The sequence below is a fragment of the Pan troglodytes genome, chromosome Y, assembly GCF_028858775.2.
Source record: "Pan troglodytes isolate AG18354 chromosome Y, NHGRI_mPanTro3-v2.0_pri, whole genome shotgun sequence".
In the NCBI taxonomy this organism is placed as follows: domain Eukaryota; kingdom Metazoa; phylum Chordata; class Mammalia; order Primates; family Hominidae; genus Pan; species Pan troglodytes.
The window spans coordinates 14502260-14521967 of record NC_072422.2 but is presented as its reverse complement, the minus strand read 5'-3'; the positions used below and the strand labels follow the sequence as shown (position 1 = coordinate 14521967).

The 19708-nt window shown below is 34.5% G+C and overlaps 1 pseudogene; it reads right to left on the bottom strand.

Annotated features, from left to right (window-relative positions):
* The window catches only part of LOC735503 (XK-related protein 3-like), a 37866-nt pseudogene that overhangs the window by 16443 nt on the left and 1715 nt on the right, over positions 1–19708 (bottom strand).

The following is a 19708-nucleotide window of genomic DNA, read 5'->3' as shown; positions in this document are numbered from 1 at the left end:
TGAAAAACTAAAAATTCCATCATTCATACACAATTCAATTCACTTTCTCAAGGTCAGTTTGATTAAATAATATCACAATTTTTTTCTAATGCATTTATATTCTGACACATACAAAAGCTATTTCTCCAGAAACATACTATTCTGACAACTTTCTAAAGACGTCAATGTTTTTAGGTGTTCTTCCCATGATACAAATGTCAACTGCCTCAAAGGGAGGACCCCAAATTTTCACTGGAACATATTTTGACTTACGATTTTTCTCTAGTGGTGAAATTTAGCTCATTTAGCATTATTTTAAGACAGCAGTCTAAAACAACTCAATGAATGCTTAAAACAGCCACACGTAAGTGACAAAAACATACATAGATATGATCTATAGTGGACCTTAACTTCAAAGTAGTCCTCAAAGAACTTTCACAAATAAAAATCTATGGGAAATAAGCAGATCTTTATTAAAAAAATCACAAAACATGAATAAAAACAAGATACCATGAATAAGAAGCACAAGATGACCCCAACATATTTCCTATGTAAAATTTACCAAACCAAAAAATATTTACTTTTTGAAGAAATAATGCAGTACTTCAGAAGTATGAAAAAATAATGCTTCTCAATGATGAGCAAGTATTAAAAAGAACCAACAGAATATCTAGAAAACAAAATATAAAAATCACTGGGTAAATTAGTTGAAAGCTAATTAGATAATTGAAAAATAAATAACTTTAACAAAATTACAAAAAAATGTAGCAAAGAGAGAAAGAAGCATCTAATATATTATGGAGATTATAGGGCATTTAAGAAAAGAATGACAAAGCCTACACTTCTGATCAGAATTTTAAAAGAATACAGGAAGTGGCAGTATTTTTAAATTAATGACTAGAAAAAGAGTTTCAAATTGTTACAATCATGAATTCTCAGATTAAGGAAGTCTTATATATCCTAGGCAGAAAAGATTTATAAAGAATAAAATTAAATAAGTGTGGCCAGGTTCGCTGGCTCATGCCTGGAATCCCAGCACTTTGGGAGGTCGAGAAGGGGAGGATCCCTTGAGCTCAGGAGTCAGAGACCAGCCTGGGCTACATGGTGAAACACTATCTCACCTAAAAATACAGAAATTAGCCTGGTGTGGTGATGCGTGCCTGTAGGTAGTCCCAGTTATTGCTGAGGCAAGAGTATTGCTTGAGCCTGGGTGGCAGAAACTGCAGTGAGCTGAGATTACACCACTGCTCTCCAAGCAGCACAACACGGCAAGATGCCATTTCAAAAAAATAAATATATAAGTAACTGTAAGTTTTAAAATAACGCAATGCGGGCAAATAGACTAAACATACATATTCAGAACTACAAGCTGTCAGGTGTTAAAGAGTTATAATTCAAGGATAAGAACAAGAAATAAAAGCTAACAGCAAAAAAAAAAATGTAAACAACAGAAAAGGCAGAAAAGTTTGTGCTTTTATAAAATCAGAAGAAACATTTCAATGCAAAAAAAAGCATCATCAGCGTAATAAAGCTCAGTGCAAAATAATATTTTGTTAGAAAATTGTATTAATTTTAAGCTTCTATACACCCAATAACTTGCAAAAATGAACAAATCCAGCATAAATCTAAAAGAAAAGTATGTGACTAAATGGTCTGGAGCCCATTTTCTCTAAAACAAAATGCAATTTTCCAAAAAGGAGACATTGTTAAAATTTATTTAAAAATCATTAATGTAAGTAACACCCTTCTTTAAACAAACAGGATATTTTCAATATCTCCAGCATCTCCTCTGTCATTGTCTACTACTGTACCTCTCTCTCACCACATAATCCAATGGCCATAACATATCATTTCATTAGACCCTATTAACTAACTCTTCTTTAGCAATTATGAAATGTATGATAAATTAAATAGAAAATCATATCACTATACCTTTTAGCTACTTTTGACTTTTAAGTACACACTATCATTTATTATTTCTATCTTCTGACCAAATAGAAAACAGTTTTTCTCCCATTCCTTGTCTTTCATTATCTTATATGAAGAATTTTATCAGGGTTTGGGGAAGGGAAAATTTACAGATACTTGATTGAATTGTCTTAGATTCAAAAAGGAAAGAGAAAGAAGACAAGGAGTAAAGGAAAGAAAGAAGATAACTGAGAACATTTAGAGGTAGAATGTCTAATATTTAATCCTAACAGATAATTCATGAAACCATCTCAGTCTTTCTTTTTTTTTTTTTTTTTTTTTTTGAGACAGAGTTTGCTCTGTTGCCAGGCTGGAGTGCAGTGGTGCGATATTGGCTCACTGCAACCTCTCCCTCCCATGTTCAAGTGATTCTCCTGCCTCAGCCTCCCAAGTATCTGGAACTACAGGTGGGTGCCACCAAACCCAGCTAATTTTTGGGTTTGTAGTAGAGACAGGGTTTCACCATGTTGGTCCAGATGGTCTCGATCTCTTGGCATTGTGATCTGCCTGCCTGGGACTCCCAAAGTACTGGGATTACAGTCACGAGCCACTGCACCCAGCAGTCATCCCAGTCTTTCTACAAACTCATTAATTGACACCAAAGGTGATGCTTGTGAAAACAAAAAAAGGTTTTTCCTTCATCCTTTTCTTTTTATTTATTTTTTGACATTAAAATAAGACATTAAGACAGCTTTGCAGAAATAAAATAGTCACACAAGTTAAAAAGTTGGCCATGAAAGTAAGACTTTCTAAAAACTTGTGGAGATCGTGGAGAGGATATTAAGCTGTAAAGTTATGTTAATCAGGGACTTCCATGTCAATCCATCTTAAGGTTGGTAGTGTCCTCAATTGACATATATATACACAATTTTCCTCTTAGTTACAGTAGACTAGAATTTAACAATCATTATGTTTTCATAAATTACCTTTCCACTTTTGCATATACTTGTTTTGTTGTGTTAAGGCATAAATATAATAAAATCTATTAAAAATGCTATAGCCTATCAAAAATGAGAAAAAAACTAGAAGAAACTGCAGACCAATATCCTTTATGAACCACAGACACAAAAGTCCTCAACACCACACTAGAAAGCCACACTCAGCAACACATAAAAAATGATAATACACAACAACCAAATAGGATTTATTTCCACAACAAGAAGAGATTTGTCAGAGGCATGTGAACTAGAGCAACTCCATCTTAAACAGGAGGCAGGAAAAATGAATGTGAATCATACTGGGCTGCATTCCCAGATATTTAAAGCATTCTAAGTTACAGGATAAAAAGGAGGTTTTATAATAGCTGCCCTTAGAGAATACATGGCAAATGTGTTCTAAAATGTGTGTAATAAAAACTACAGATCATAAGGAACTTGCTAATAAAACAGGTCGCAGCAAAGGAGCCAGCCAAAATGCACAAAAACCAAAATGGCCAAAAGAGTGACCTCTGGTCGTCCTCACTGCTGCGCTCCCACCAGTGCCATGACAGTTTACCAATGCCGTGGCAACATCAGGAAGTTACCCTATATGGGCTAAAAAGGGGAGGCATGAATAATCCGCCCCTTGTTTAGCATACCATCAAGAAAGAACCATAAAAATGGGCAACCAGCAGCCTTCGGGCATGCTCTCTCTATGGAGTAGCCATTCTTTTATTCCTTTACTTTCTTAATAAACTTGCTTTCACTTTACATTGTGGACTTGCCCTGAATTTTTTCTTGCACACGATCCAAGAACCCTCTCTTGGGGTCTGGATCAGGACCACTTTCCTGTAACAGATTCAACATATAAAAATCAGTGAAATATATCATGTTAATAGAATAAAGAACAAAAATCACAGGATCATCTCAACAGGCAGAAAAAATCATTTTGCAAAATCCATCACATCTCAAAATAAAAACACACAACAAACAGTACTTTCTCAGACTAGCAAAGACCATCAATTAAGGAAAAAAAAGCTAGTACAATGTTTCATGCCAAAAATGAGAACTAAGCTATCATTTTGTAATCTTGCCCAAATTCCTATATAAGGGGTCTGGGTACTAATGCCCTACAAACCATAAATTCTCATCAGATGGATTTTAATTAACCCTATATATTGTGACTTACTTTCCACTCTGACTCTGGCATAACAAAACAAAATAAAGAAGAAAGTAAAAATATTTTACCCCAAAACATGTTTTTTTTCCCCTCATGTTTTGAAATGGCCCTGCAAAGCTGTCCTATGTGGGGGAAATTTTGGATCTGCATGGAATCTCTATTAATTTCCCCAGATCTTTTATTTCCAGGCCCTTCCAAATCTGAAGAGGTTAACTGAAAGTCTAGCACTTTTAAAAGGTTTGAATAGAACACATTTGTCATGTATTCTCTAAGGGCAGCCATTATAAGTCTTCAAAAGAACCTTGGTCTCCGCAATATTTTATCTTAACCTATTTCCTTTCTATCATCCCAGCTGTTTAGACAAACTCACCCAGTTGTCAACCAGAAAATGTTTAAATTTACCTATAGCCTGGAATCCACCCAACCACCCCACTGCTCTGAGCTGTCAAGCCTTTCTGGAATAAACCAATGTATTTCTTAGTTTATTTGATTGATGTCTCATGCCTCCCTAAAATGTATAAAACCAAGCTGTATGCTGACCACATTGGGCACACGCACTCAGGACTTCCTAGGAAAAGTATCATAGCCCATGGTCACTCACATTTAGCTTAGAATAAATCCCTTCAAAATATTTTACAGAGTTTAACTCTTTTTGTTGACGGAAGACTGAAAACTTTTTCCCTTATGTCAGAAATAAGTGAAACATGTAAACTCATTTTTAATATAGTACTAGAGGTTCTAACCAAAACAATTAGTTGTTGGGTTACCAGGCAAGATGTGAAAGGCAAACAGATTTTAAAAAGGAGATGTGAAACTAGCTCTATTCAAGATGACATAATTTGTATATAGAAAATCTGAAGGAATCCACACAAAAAAACATTAAAGCTAGTAAATAGTTTCAGCATAGTTTCAGTACACAACATCTGTATGCAAAAACGATTTGTATTTCTACATACTAGCAATGAACAATTGAGAATGATGCTTTAAAAACCTTTTTTATAATAACCTAAAAAAGAAAATATTTAGAAATAACTTTGACAAGTAAGTGTAAGACCTGTACATTTAAAACTACCAAACACCAACAAAAGAAGTTAAAGACCTAAGTAAATGGAAATACATCACAGGACCGTGAGTTGAAAGACTTCATATTATTAAGATGACAATACTCCCCAAACTTATCTACAGATTCAATTCATTCCATATCAAAATTAATTGCCTTTATTGTTGTTATTATTATTAACAATATTTGGCAGAAACAAACATCTGATCAGTTGGGAAATGCAAAGGACTCCACATAGCCAAACAACTTTGCAAAAATAATATTATCAACTTAATTAATTTGTTAATTAATACTTTCTACTTAAAAACTTATTACAAAACATTATTCATCAAACTGGTAATAAGGATTAATACATAGACCAATGGGATAGATAAGACACTCCAAAATATACACTCATATTTACCGTCAGTTGATTTTCAACAAGGCTGCCAGGACCATTCAAAAATGAAATAGAAACCAAAATCACAATGAAACTTTATTTATTTGCATTAGGAGCTATGATTTAAAGAGACAGTAGGAGTGGAGAAGGATGTGGAGAAATAAGAACCCCTAATTATTGCTGGTGGGAGGTAAGGGTGAGGAAGTAGTTACTTTGGTAAACAGCCTGAGAGTTTCTCAAATGTCAGTCTGACAGTCTGCCAATTGCTCACTAGAGGTCAGGAGTTGGAGACCAGCTTGGCCAACCTGGTGAAACACTATCTCTCAACTACTAGTTGAGCATGGTTGTGGGCACCTATAATTCCAGCTACTTGGAAGGCTGAGACAGGAGAATCTCTTGAGCTTTGTAGGCAGAGGTTGCAGTGAGCCAAGATTGTGTCAATGCACTCCAGCCTCGGCATAAAAGAATGATAGTTTATCTCAAAAAAAAAAAAAAAGAAAGTCAATTAGGCAATACTTTCTAATTTAGCTCATGTGAAAAACCTTTTTAACAGCTGACATCAGATCTGGTAATAATTCAAGGCTCCCTTTATATATTTATATTTTTAAATTTATATGTTTATATAATTCATATATAAACATGTATTTCCATTTTATAATGCAGATCACATTTTGTGATGAAATATATTTAAGGTTTTTGTTTGTTTGTTTTTTTGTTTGTTTGTTTGTTTTTTGACAGAGTTTTGCTCTGTTGCCTAGGTGCAACTTCTGCCTTCCAGTTTCAAAAGATTCTCTGGCTTCAGCCTCCCAAGTAGCTGGGATTACAGGCATGCACCAACATGCCTGGCTATTTTTTTGGTATTTAGCAGAGATGGCTTTTCGCCGTGATGATCAGACTAGACTCTACTCCTGACCTCAAATGATCCGCCTGCATTGGCCTCCCGAAGAGCTGGGATTACAGGTGTGAGCCACCATGCCCAACCTACAGTTAAGTTTTAAATCAATAACAAAACAGTTAACAATAATAAAAAGTAAAATGAAAATATACTTTGCATAGTATTAACCTAAAATGTAAATCCATGATGCAAGAATCCTAAAAAATATAAAAACTTCAATAAAGAAAACACATCAAAAAAAAAAAAAAAACACTTAAGATAGACCAATCTTAAATAAATATTAATTCCTATGTGGTCCATAAATATGAAGAATTGTTCTTTTAAACCACGTTAGTCTTTCCTAAAGTTTATGTATAAGTTTTATTGGATAAAATAAAATTTATCAACATCTAGCTCTGAAATTCATGCAGAAAAATAAACTTGAGTTTACCTAAAACACTCAGTGAAAAGAAGTTATAAAAGAAAGAATTTACCTGCCAAATGTTATGTTTATTCACATAAATAGTAACTAAGAATTTAGAACTATGAGTAAGACAGATTAACATAACAAAATTTACAGTACTCATGCAAATCAGTGTGGTAACAGACTGAAGTGATATGGAAATTAATTGCTAAGCTATGTTTTGATACTCCAAGTAACAGCTACAAATTCCAGGATGTCTGGAAAATCTACCACTAAAAAGTTAAATTCGCTTCAGTTGACAAATAAAATTTATGAGATTATTTTCAAGCCTTTCTCTCTTCTCACTCACGCTACTCTCTCATTCCTTAATTTAAGGTTATATTTCTATGCCTCATCACTATTTAAAATGCCCATTCAGCCGAATGAGAAAAATAGTAAAGACTGGACTACAGCACATGCATAGAAAGAATAGAAGAAATGACTGACTTATTCCCATTTGCATTTTTAAAAATCTATCATTTCTTTATAACTGATGACAATTAAATAGGAACAGTTACAAAAGTGTGAAAACTACATAAATCTAAAGAGGGAAATATTTCAATTCCGGAAACGATAATTATGGCATCCTTAATCTTTTTAGCCATCTACTTATATTCAATTTACTTGTTGGAGGCAGTGAATGAGAAATATTTGTGTCACTTACCTCACAACAGGTCCTAAAAGAAGAATGTGCCAAAAAAGCAATGCAGCCTTATTTCTCCTCGAGTCTTTGTTGAAAAACATCAGGATAATTTGATCCAAAATTACCCCCACAATAATAAAGCTGATGGCAAATGACATCCAGAATCTGTCATTGGCTTTTCGGTAAATTTCAAACATATATAAACCAAAGGCAACCTCACCACAGTATAGAACAGTTGAGAAGAGAATGCTAAAAGAAAAGCTTATATGGGGTCTCTGGCCAAGGACTATTTCTTCTTCCAAAGATGAAACTCCTCCTGTGCTTTCTTCATCTGTCTCTTCAAACACTGTCTCCATTCTCAGGGTGCTGCTAATTCAAAGTCGTCTTGTCAGTGAATACAGTAGAGTTCAGTATTAAATTTAAACAGAAGTAAACAAGATTCTCTATAATTCACTATTCATAGAAAATGTTAACAGGTAGATATGGATCACTAATCACAATAGAAAAATCTATGTCTGATTTAGGGAATATTGAACTACAATGTCTAACTTGACATACTATTTCTTCAGAAAACATTGTTTTAAAGAAGTAGATGACCAAACTTCTATGAGGCATCAACTACCCCTTAGCTCTGAGATGACAGTCCTATCTCCATGTAGTATGAAAGAAATGTTCATTTCTCATAAGTTTTCTTTTTGTGCTTTTCAGCCAATGTCTGCAGCTGACATCCACTAAAATAAAATGCACAATCTAAGCCAAGTGTAACCATGATGACACTAAGAAAACTATCCCCAGATATTCGTGATTAGTAAAGGAATACAGAATAGTGAGGCCTCTAAGTTCCACTTATTGCTAGATGTTGGTTATTTGCATTTAAAATACTGTTTCTTGGCTGAACTTAACTCTATGAAGTTATTAATCTAGTAAAGTTTCAATTTAAATAGATGTAAAATCCAGACTACATGGCAATAGTAGGTCTAAACTCTATTTTGTTGGGGGGGGGGGGGGGAAACAGCTCATTTTAGGTTCTCTGTAGACAAACCACCAGAAAAATTACTGACATACTGTGAGTGTCAATTAGTCACTATGTGTGGGAAGCAATATAAAACAAAATGAATAAGAAGGAAAATAAAAGGCAACAGTACTTTTAAATCAAGTAAATATTAAAATGAAATTGTTTTAGAGAAATATTTTTCTGACTAAAAATGCTGTTAATGTATTGAAAGCACAAAAAATGAGTAAGCATCTAATACAAATTTCCAGAAAGAAAGACAATATTTCCCCAGAAGATGTTGGTCATTTTTAAAAATATATTAATGGGAAAAGTAAAAGTAGTAGTTAAAAAAAGTGAGAGGGAAGAAGCAGGAAGTTATCTATTTCATTTGATAAGTTGTTCATTTCTTGAAATTTCTTTGCATTGCTTTGTCATAATTTATCATAAATATTCCTCAAATTCTTTAAATTTTATGCTTCAGAATATTAATTTCCTCACCTTCTTTTGTTTGTTATTCTGATCTAAATCACACCTTTATCTATATGCACTTATTTATTCAAATTCAAAACCTTCATCACATTTTGAAATATGTCCTCCTGGACCCAATCCATCAATATGATTGATCTTTTTCTCTTTTGTGTAATTTATTTCATTCTCCTTGTCAGTGCCCTGATTTCCTTATCACACGAGTATTAAAAAAAACATATTTTACAATTCAAAACAAAAACTGTCTCTGATGGTGCTGAACTTTTTCTCTGCTTTTAATTTCCACAGAGAATTTCTATTAGCTATTTCCTTTCCATCACTTCTTATTATTTCTCAGTTTTATCCCACAACAGTGAAGTCACAGTCGTTTCTCAAAAGTCATCAGTGACACCCTAATTGCTAAATTTAATATGTTACCTTAAACTTCAGTTGAATATTTTTGCCATTGATAATATGCTCTCATTTGAACATTCCACTTACCTTAAACAGTCAAGCTTTCATCCCCAACCGTCCACCAAAAGTGCTATATTTAACTTCCTTTTTGCCATATAAATATAATAGTTTTTTTTTTTAATTCTTATCATTGTTTCTTTATTGAGACAGGGTCTGGTTCTGTTGTCCAGGCTGGAGTGTAGTGGTGTGATCAAGGATTCACTGTAGCTCAATCTCCCAAGCTCAAGCAATCTTTCCACTTCCATGTTCTGGGTGATTGTGACTGCAGGCCACCAGGCCTAGCTAATTTTTATATTTTTGTAGAGACAGGGTCTCTTCATATTGCCCAGGCTGGTCTCGAGCTCCTGGGCTCAAGCCTTCTGCCCGCCTCAGGCTCCCAAACTGCTGGCATTGGAGGTGCAAGCCACCACACCTGGCCAATTATAAGAGTTATTTTTTAGTCTCCCTCTTACTTGAATTATTCCTGATGCTTTTACTCTCAATCTCCTGGTTATCTTTTCCTGTACAATGGATTTCTGAATGATACTATAAGTCCCATATTTATATCTCCAGTCAGTCTCTTACCAATCCCCCAATCTTATCGGAGTCTGTTGTACATATTCAAGTTTAATATGCAATTTGAACTCAAGGCTACAAACTGAATTCTAATCCAGTTTCCAAACAACTTTCCCCAGATGTTTCCCATTTCACCTGATAGTAATTATATCCTGTTGCTAAGGCACATAAGGTCATCCTTAATGCTTTTCTTTTCATTGCATCATTTCCATTAATCCTCAAATTCTGCAGGTTTTACTCTTAAGAAACATCCAGAATCTAACCACTTTTCCCTATTTCTCCTGCTATCACCCAGATGCAGGCCATCCACATTTCTCAGGTGATTAACTCAGCCTCTTCAGTGATTCCCTACCTTCCTCGATTACCTCTTACATTATGTGAGTTATATCTCAGATACTGTAAAAGTAACCAGTTTAAAGTACACATTTAGTGATTTTTAGGGTATTCCCAAAGTTACAGGAACCATCAGCACTATTTATATATAGAATGTTGCCATTACCTTAAAAAGAAACTACCCATTAAGCATTCAATCCCAGCCTCCCCCTTTCCTAAGCTAAAACCATGGTCCTTATAATGTAACAAAAACACATATATAATTTTATTCTTATTATCTTTTACATATCTTCTTCTAACATTCTTTTTCTTGGTCAGGGCCCCAATATATACTACAACCTCAGAGGTTCTGCTCTCCTTGCCATTTCAAAAAATTTGCTCAAATCTCCTTTAAGTTTATGTTATGCACCTGCATATACATGAACCCACAATCCTTACGCTTCTTACTTAAAAGTCACTAGTTGTTGTCACTGCTTCCTACTAAAGCCAAAATGTAAGTTCTGTCAGTACACGGATATTTGTCTTTTGTCAGAAGAACTGTGGAAAACAATACATGATATATTTTCAGTTCACTTTGATCTTTTTTTCTTTTTCACTTTCTTCTTCTTTCTTTTTTTTTTATATAGGAAGTAACAAAGTCTTGCTCTGTTGTTCAGGCAGAAGTGCAGGATCTTGGCTTACCACACAACCTCTGCCTCTTGGGTTCAGGCGATTTCCTGCCTCAGCCTCTCAGTAGCTGGGACCACAGGCGGCCACCACCCAACCTGACTATTTTTTTTTGGTAATTTTAGTAGAGATGGGGTTTTGCCATGTTGGCCAGGCTGGTCTCGAACTCCTGAGCTCAGGTGGTCCACCCACCTTGGTCCTACCAAAGTGTTTGGATTCACCCTGAGTCCACTGTGGCTGGCCTGATCTTTATTCTAAAAGGTTGACAGACTTAATTTATGTAACAGGCTTACTATTTGGACTTCTTATTAAACTAAGGAGACTACAACAAGAAAAGATTAAGTAATTTGACTTGATTCTTTATCCTGTGGTTTTGTTATCAAAATAGAAAATTCTGTTTGCTTATATGTATGTACAACATGAACTAAAATGTAAGTTATATTCTTCACGTGTACGCTGAACAATTTAAAATTTAATGATGGTACTGCCAACTCCTTTCTAGATTCTGAACTTCACTTTCTTATTAAAAAAATGATTTAATATGGCCAGGCACGGTGGCTCACACCTGAAATCTCAACACTTTAGGAGGCTGAGGCAGCCGGATCACGAGGTCAGGAGATGGAGACCATCCTGGTGAACAGGGTGAAACCCCGTCTCTACTAAAAATACAAAAAAAATTATCCCGGCATGGTGGTGGGCGCCTGTAGTTCCAGCTACTCAGGAGGCTGAGGCAGGAGAATGGTGTGAACCCGGGAGGCAGAGCTGGCAGTGAGCTGAGATCATGCCACTGCACTCCAGCCTGGGCGACAGAGCAAGACTCTGTCTCAAAAAACAAAACAAACAAAAAACAACAAACAAAGACAAAACAAAAAAAGGTTTAATATTTAGGGGCATATTTACAGGCATTTGTTATAAGTGAAAAATTATCCAACTACATGGACACTTCCTCTAGTTTTTCCTACATAGACTGGAGAAAGCATTCTTTCATACTCAATGCCAATTTTGAGTTTAGCTCTCATTGTTTTCCAGTTGTTCACTTCCCTGCACCTTTAGGTCACTGGGGCACATTCAGTAGTTTTGTTTGTGTGTTTAACTTGCATATACATTCCTGTTAAGGCTGGTAGTGCACACAACTTTAATCAAGATTTAAACACTTTTTGGATTGAGAGATAAATCACATAGTATAACATTAACCATTTTAAAGTACATACTTGCTGGGTGCGGTGGCTCACGTCTGTAGTCCCAGCACTTTGGGAGGCCGAGGCAGGCAGATCATGAGGTCTGCAGTTCGATACCAGCCTGACCAACATGGTGAAACCCCATCTGTACTAAAAATAAAAAAAATTAGCTGGGCATGGTGGTGTGCACCTGTAATCCCAGCTACTCAGGAGGCTGAGATAGGAGAATCACTTGAACCCTGAAGGCAGAGGTTGCAGTGAGCTGAGATTGCACCACTGCACTCCAGGCAGGGAGACAGAGTGTGAATCCGTCTAAAAAATAATAATAATAAAATAAAGTACACACTCGGTGATTTTCAAGGTATTCACAAAGTTGTACAAACATCACCACTACTTACATACAGAAGATTTTCATCACCTTAATAAGAAACTCTGTACCATTAGCACTCTATACCAACTTCCCCCTTTCCTAGAGCCCTTGGTATCCAATAAGCCATTTTCTGTCTCTGTGGAATTGCCTATTACAGACACTTACTATAAACAGACTAATACAATATGAGGCTGTTCGTGACTTACAGCCTTTTTTTGTAGATTATCTTCACGGAGCTGTGTATAACAATCACTGTAGAAGATAAAGATAATGGGCCGGGAGCGGTGGCTCAAGCCTGTAATCCCAGCACTTCGGGAGGCCGAGGCAGGAGGATCGCGAGATCAGGAGATAAAGATCATCCTGGCTAACACGGTGAAACCCCGTCTCTACTAAAAATACAAAAAATTAGCCAGGCGTGACGGCAGGTGCCTGCAGTCCCAGCTACTCGGGAGGCTGAGGCAGGAGAATGGCGTGAATCTGGGAGGCGGAGCTTGCAGTGAGCCGAGATTGCGCCACTGCACTCCAGCCTGGGCAACAGAGCAAGATTCCGGCTCAAAAAATTAAAAATTAAAAATTAAAAGAAGATAAAGATAACACCTCTTTCTAAGGCAGAAGTTAAGCAGCTTTGCTGTTACCTCCCTTTAAAAGGCTGGAGTTTCCTAAACTCGAGATTTCTGTAACAGGCTTGCTATTCTGTCCGGTTTTTAAGCCGAGCATACTGAGGCAAGAAAGTTTAAGTAATTTGTCCACATTCTTTATCTTGGTCGTTTTATTGTAGAATATGTGGATTTGCATCAATTAGATCAGATATATGGTGAGTGAATATATGATGCAAAACCACTGCAAGGGTAACATCAACCTAGGCCCACCTCCACATCTGGAGTTGATGGAAACATTTATATTGTGAATAATGCTGCTAGTAACATTCATATAGAAATGTTCATAATTATATCTTAATTTTTAGGAACATATGGTGAATGTATGTCCAATCTTTTGAGAAACTACCAGACTGTTTTCTAAAGAAGCAACCTCAGTTTACGTTCCCACTAGCAACTGGATGAGGTTCCCAATTTTTCCTTATATTAACCAACATCTGTTATTTCTTTCTGATTACACTCCATTCTATTCAATATATCTCATTGTGGTTTGAGATTCATTGTATCTCATTGTGGTTTGATTTTCATTTTTCTGAGAGCTAAATATCATTTCCTATGCTTAGCTCTAGATATGATGTGACAATATTTTTCTCCCACAGTGTCATTTTACTTCATGATCTCTTTGAAGCACAGAAGTTTATTTTCAATGAAGTTCAATTTAACTGATGTGTATTATTTGTGTTTTTGGTTACATATTGAAGAAACATTTGCCTAATCTAAGGTCAAAAAGATTAACATCTATATTTTTTTCTAGAGTTTTATTTTATTGTGTTCAGCTCCCGAATTTAGATTTTTGATACATTTTGAGATAATTGTGGTAAAAGACAGGGTTCCAAATTCACATGAATATCTAGTTGTCTCAGTTCCATTTCTTGAGATTTTGACTATGTTTCCCCATTCATTTATCTTGGTACCTTTGTTGGAAATCAATTGCGCACAGGTTGGGAAGGCTTCTTTCTGAATTCTCAATTCTATTTCATTGGTGTATTGTGTCAGTACCACACTATCTTTACTGCAGCTTTGTGGTAAATTTTGAATGGAAAGTGTATTGTTTTGGCTATTCTGCATCCTATGAAAGTCCATAAGAATAGTAGAATTGCTATACCTATTTTTACAAAGAAGCCACCTGGGATTTGGTAGAGACTTAATTGAAACTGTAGGTCAATTTTGCAGTGTTGTCATTTAATGTTATCTTCCAATCCATGAATATTGGATATCTTTCCATTTATTTCAATTTTCTTTAATGTCTTTAAACAATATTTTAGAGTTATTAGATTATAATGTTTGCACATTTGTTAAATTCATTCCTAAGTATTTTATTCTCTTGCTATCTTTGTGAAATGTTTTTCTTAATCTCATTTTATTTTTGGATTGCTCTTTGTTACTGTGTAGATATATAATTGACTTTTGTATACTGATCTTGTCATCTGCAACTCTGCTGGACTTAATTATTAGTTCTGATTTATCAGAATTTTCTGTATACAGGATCATGTCATCTGCAAACAGAGATAGATTCACTTTTTTACTTTCCAATTTAGATGGCTTCTTTTTTTATTTTCTTGCCCAATTGCCCCTCATCAAAATCAAACTCCCAGTAAAATGTCAAAGAGAAGTGGCAGCAGTGGCCATCCTAGCCTTATTCTGGATAATAAGGAAAATGCATTCAGGTTTTTGCATTAAGTTTCACGTTAGATTTTGGGTTTGTGTAGATGCCCTTTTTCAGGCTGAGTTATTTTCTTTCTATTCCCACCTAGTTGAGTGCTTTTATCATAGAAAAGTGTTGGATTTTATAAAATATCTTACCACATCTGTTGAGATTGTCATATGGTTTGGGTTCCTTAATTGTATCTGTATTGCATAGCTGATTCTTGAATATTAAGCTAACCTTGCATTCCTGAGATAAATCCTACTTGGTTATGGAATGTACCTCTTCTCATATATTGCTGGATTTGATTTGCTAGTATTTCCTTGGGAATTTTTGTCTGTATTCATGAAAGATATTTGTCTGTTACATTCTTTTCTTCTACAATCTTTCTCTAGTTTTGTTATCAGAGTACTACTTGCCTCATAGAATGAGCTGGAAAGTCTGTTAATTTTATATTGCTTACATTTAACCATAAAATCAGATCTATATGAAATTATCTATCTAAAACTTGTTGAGATCACATTTTTGAACCAAGTAAATCATCATTAAAAAAGAATGCTTTCTTGGTAAGTAGAAGATATATAGTGGCTAAGACACATATTTACTTTTTAAGAGTGAAGGTTGCAACATTTATATACATATAAAAGTTTTGTTAATTGTTAATTGCAAAGTATTCCTATTAACAACTAAATGTCTGTATACTCATCAGTCTAGACGATTGATTTATTAAACACCTCTCACTACAATTGTGATTTGTCAATATAAATAAATATCCATCAAATTTGATTATGGCATATATTGTGAGAATGCTACTGAGGCATTTAAATTTGTGGCTGTTATATATCTTTAAAAATTTTTCATATTTTGATATTTCATATTTTGTCTGTCACCTCTCATGTTATCTATTATAGTCCTTCCTTATTGCTTGCATTTTTTCTAAAATTCTCTTCTGTCTTATACAATTGTAGTGGCCTATCTTTTTAAATAAATATTTGTTAATTTTCTCTAAACCTTTGTTTTAATATTTCAGTGTAATTATTCCCAGGTAAAAGCATATTTTCTCAATCCAGTGTTAGAGTATTTAATATTTTAACACATAATTTGGAAGCATTTACATCTAATATGATTACTCTCTTATCTACATAACTAATATCTGATTAGATAGCTTTTTATTTACCCAAGATTTTTTGTCTCTGCCTTTGCCGCCTCTCTTTCAGTCTTTGTTGTTCAATCCCTCTCCCTACCCTGAACCTTTTCTTCTAATTGTATTAATTTATTTTTCTGGCAGAAATTTATTTTTTCCTGCTTTTGACATTAATTACCATATTTTTACACTTTCCGTAGTTATTCATTGTTTTGAAAAAATATTCATATTTCCTGCTTTTGATATTAACTACCATACTTCTACACTTTCTATAGCTAATCAAAAGGATGCAGTTAGTTGACATTTTTTTCCTAAAAAGGTAAAATGTATTTCTAGCCCCCACAAAAAAAATTCACACAAATTCCTACATACCACTTTAATTTTGATATTTGTTTTTGCCCTTGCTAAAAAATAAAAATAATAGGTTTCATACTTCTTTTCCTTTGGCTTTCACTAAGTCTTCAATATTTGCTTAATCTTTGTGAGTTGAAAAATGTATTTTTATTCAGTGACAACTTATGTGGAATAATATCCAGTGTAGAATTTATTTTCATATTCTGCCTTTTAGTCCTTCTATACATGTTTTCCTTCTGGTGTATCTTGTAATTTAATATGAAAGTTGTCTACTCTGAGCTCAATTTTTATTAACTTATCTTTCATGTATGGTCATCAGATATAACATGGAATTCCCAGTTGCATTTTCATTTTAAATAAACAATAAATAGCATTTTAGTATAATTATATTCTCAATATTGCAAGGAAGAGACTCATACCAAAAATAAAGTATATGTTGTTTGTCAGCAAACTATGAAATTTCAAAATGAAATGTGACATTTACATTTACGTATTTTCCCCCAAAACTGGCAAACTTACTTTCAGATTTACTTAGAAAAGTACTTATTGTTGCTATATTTGTGCTGAATCTACTATACAAGAAACAAACAAAAAAAATTTATTTGACTTTTTACTATATGGTTCATTTTTCAACAAGGTATAATTCTCTATTTAAAACATTTATTTTTGTTCTCCTACCCACCTGTTTTGCCTTTAGATTCCATTTATTCATCTCAGAGAACACCAAAACCTACTTATTATGAAGAATCTTTTAATTCAACTTTTTATCCTTTAGTTCCCCTTAGTGTGTCTTTCTTGGCTATTTATTAGGGCATCGAATGCCCACCAATCAATTAGTTTCTGCTTTTGAGGTAGTTATATCTTGTAGGTAATATGAAAAATATGACCTCAGTCTTGAATATCACATAGGATGGAGGTTGAGATATGAACTTTCCCCTCATGGCTTTGAATAAAAACCTCATTCTGTGTTAGATCCTAGTATCTGTGGTCAATGGCTTTCTGTATTGGCTCAAATATTCCAGCTAAATGTCTGAACAACACTTTCTTTAACAAATTATTTAGGCAGGAAGCCCAACCCCACTGGATTCAGAAATGGTCTCTTTCCTGGGAATATATCCACATTTACTCATCAGTTGACTATTTCAATGAACTATCAAGTTTATCTCAAATTAATGATATTGGAGTTCAAATCCTACAGATGTTTTCTTTCTTGACAGCCATTTTTTTAAAAGAATATAATATTACACTTTTAATCTTTGGCTTCCATAAAATTTGGTTTTGCAACTGCTGTCATTGCCCCAGAGAACTAGAAACAAATGCTTGATTTCAATTAAATTATTTGTTACTTAACAAATAAAACCTATGAGAAGCCATTATTACTATATCCCTTCTGCAGTTGAAAAAGAACATATTTTTGGTAATATTTTCTGGAAGCACTGCCAACTTTATTTTTTTTTCCAAAGTGTATGGCAGGTATTTCATCTGTTTTTCATTGACCTATATTATTTATATGCTATAAATCATTGGCTTTTTCACATATATTATAAAACTTCTTTGATATTAATTTTAGTGAAAAGTTTATGCTATAAAATCACTTTATTATAGGTAAATCATATCATTTCATTCTCTGCAATCATACCTCCCCATGTTTTGCTTTATGAGATTTGGTTTGCTTGGTACTTTAAAGCCATCCTCAAACTTTGACTTCCTAGGACTTCCAGGTACAATGCAACACCCCAGTGTTTCCTCTGAACAACTAAAACACCACGGACATAATTACAAGAAACAAAGACAGACTCTGAAAAGTCTTGTCTAGGGATTTCAGGACTTGAAGAGTGATACTACGGTAAAGATACTGGGTTTTCTTATTGCCTTCCATGTATCCCACATAATGGACTATAGAAGCTTCCAATTCTGAATCTCCAATAGGCACAGACAAAAAGAGCTTCAAGAAAATCCTGTTCTCTCCCAGCCAAAGGACCAGGAGAGGATAACCTAACTACAAACAAATACACAAAACCGTTCTATGGAGAATAACCAAACTACTCCAGACGAACACCACAGAAAAAAACGACTACTTCAGTTTCTCTGCAGCCATGTACAGAGATAAGCTTCTCCCAGGTCAGTGATGCCCTGAATCCCTCTAAAGTCAGAGTAGGCAGCTAATCTTCTATTTCCCACCCAGCTAAATAAAACAGAGGATAGCATTCCAATTCCAGTTCCCTAACTAGTGTCAGCAGAGTCTAATAGCAAGCTGAGCACCCAGGTCCACCCAACAGCAATAGTGGTTAAAGAGCCAGATCTAAGTAGAGATGATTTCACTGTGCTTCTTGACTGCTCTCTCCACTACCCTACTCTGTTCTGTCAGTGGGCTCCACTGGGGAGTTAAGCATCTACCACCACCCAACCCCCATCCTCTGAACCGTTGAAATGAATCTAAACTAGTCAGCAATCTGCTATTTCCCTATGCGACAGGTCAGGAGAACCCCAAATTTGCAACAGAATCATCCACAACTGCTCCAAAAAAATGTGATATACTCTGATATACATTTAAAAAAACCAGGTATGGGCTTTGTATGCTGAAACATATAAAACACTGGTGAAAGAAATCAAAGTAGTAATAAAGAAGGATACATTGTGTTAATGGATTGGAAGACTCAATATGTTGTGTTAGTCTTCCCCAGCTTGATCTATATATTTGGTGCAATTCCTATCAAAATCTCGAAAATAATTTTTTTAGATAAAGCAAAGTTACATCCTTGGATAGCTAAGACAATTTTGAAAAAAAAGTATATAATGGGAGGAATCTATCAACAATGTTTTAAAGACTTATTACACAGCCAAATTAATCATGACAGTGTAGTATTTCCCTAGGGATAGATTCATAAAAAAATGTAGAAGAGAAAGCCCAGAAATAGAGTCACACTGGTTTGGATATGATGCAATATGTCACAAAGCTGGCAAACACAAATCAGTGGAGGAAAAATAGCCTTTTAACAAATTGTGCTAGGGCAAGTGGACATCCATAGGTTAAGTAAAAATAGCCTTAACATAAAACTCACCCTACAGAAATTAATGCAAAAGGGTTCATGAACTTCAATGCAATCTGATATTCTAACACTTTTCAGGAAACTTTAAAAAATAATAAAGAAAATTCAACCCTCTTAGGCGTGAGAAAGATTTATTGGATTTGATACCAAAAATACAAGCCATGAAAAAAATCTGATAAATTAGATCAAATCAAAACTTAAAACTTCTGCTCTGTGAAATAACTTATAAAGAGACTAGAAAGCCAATCTGCAGATGGAAGAAAGCATTTATGAAATGTGTACCCAATTACTACACCTAGGTAAAAATTAATTAGCTAATGGACAAAGGGTACAAAGACATTTCATTAAGAAGTATATAAAC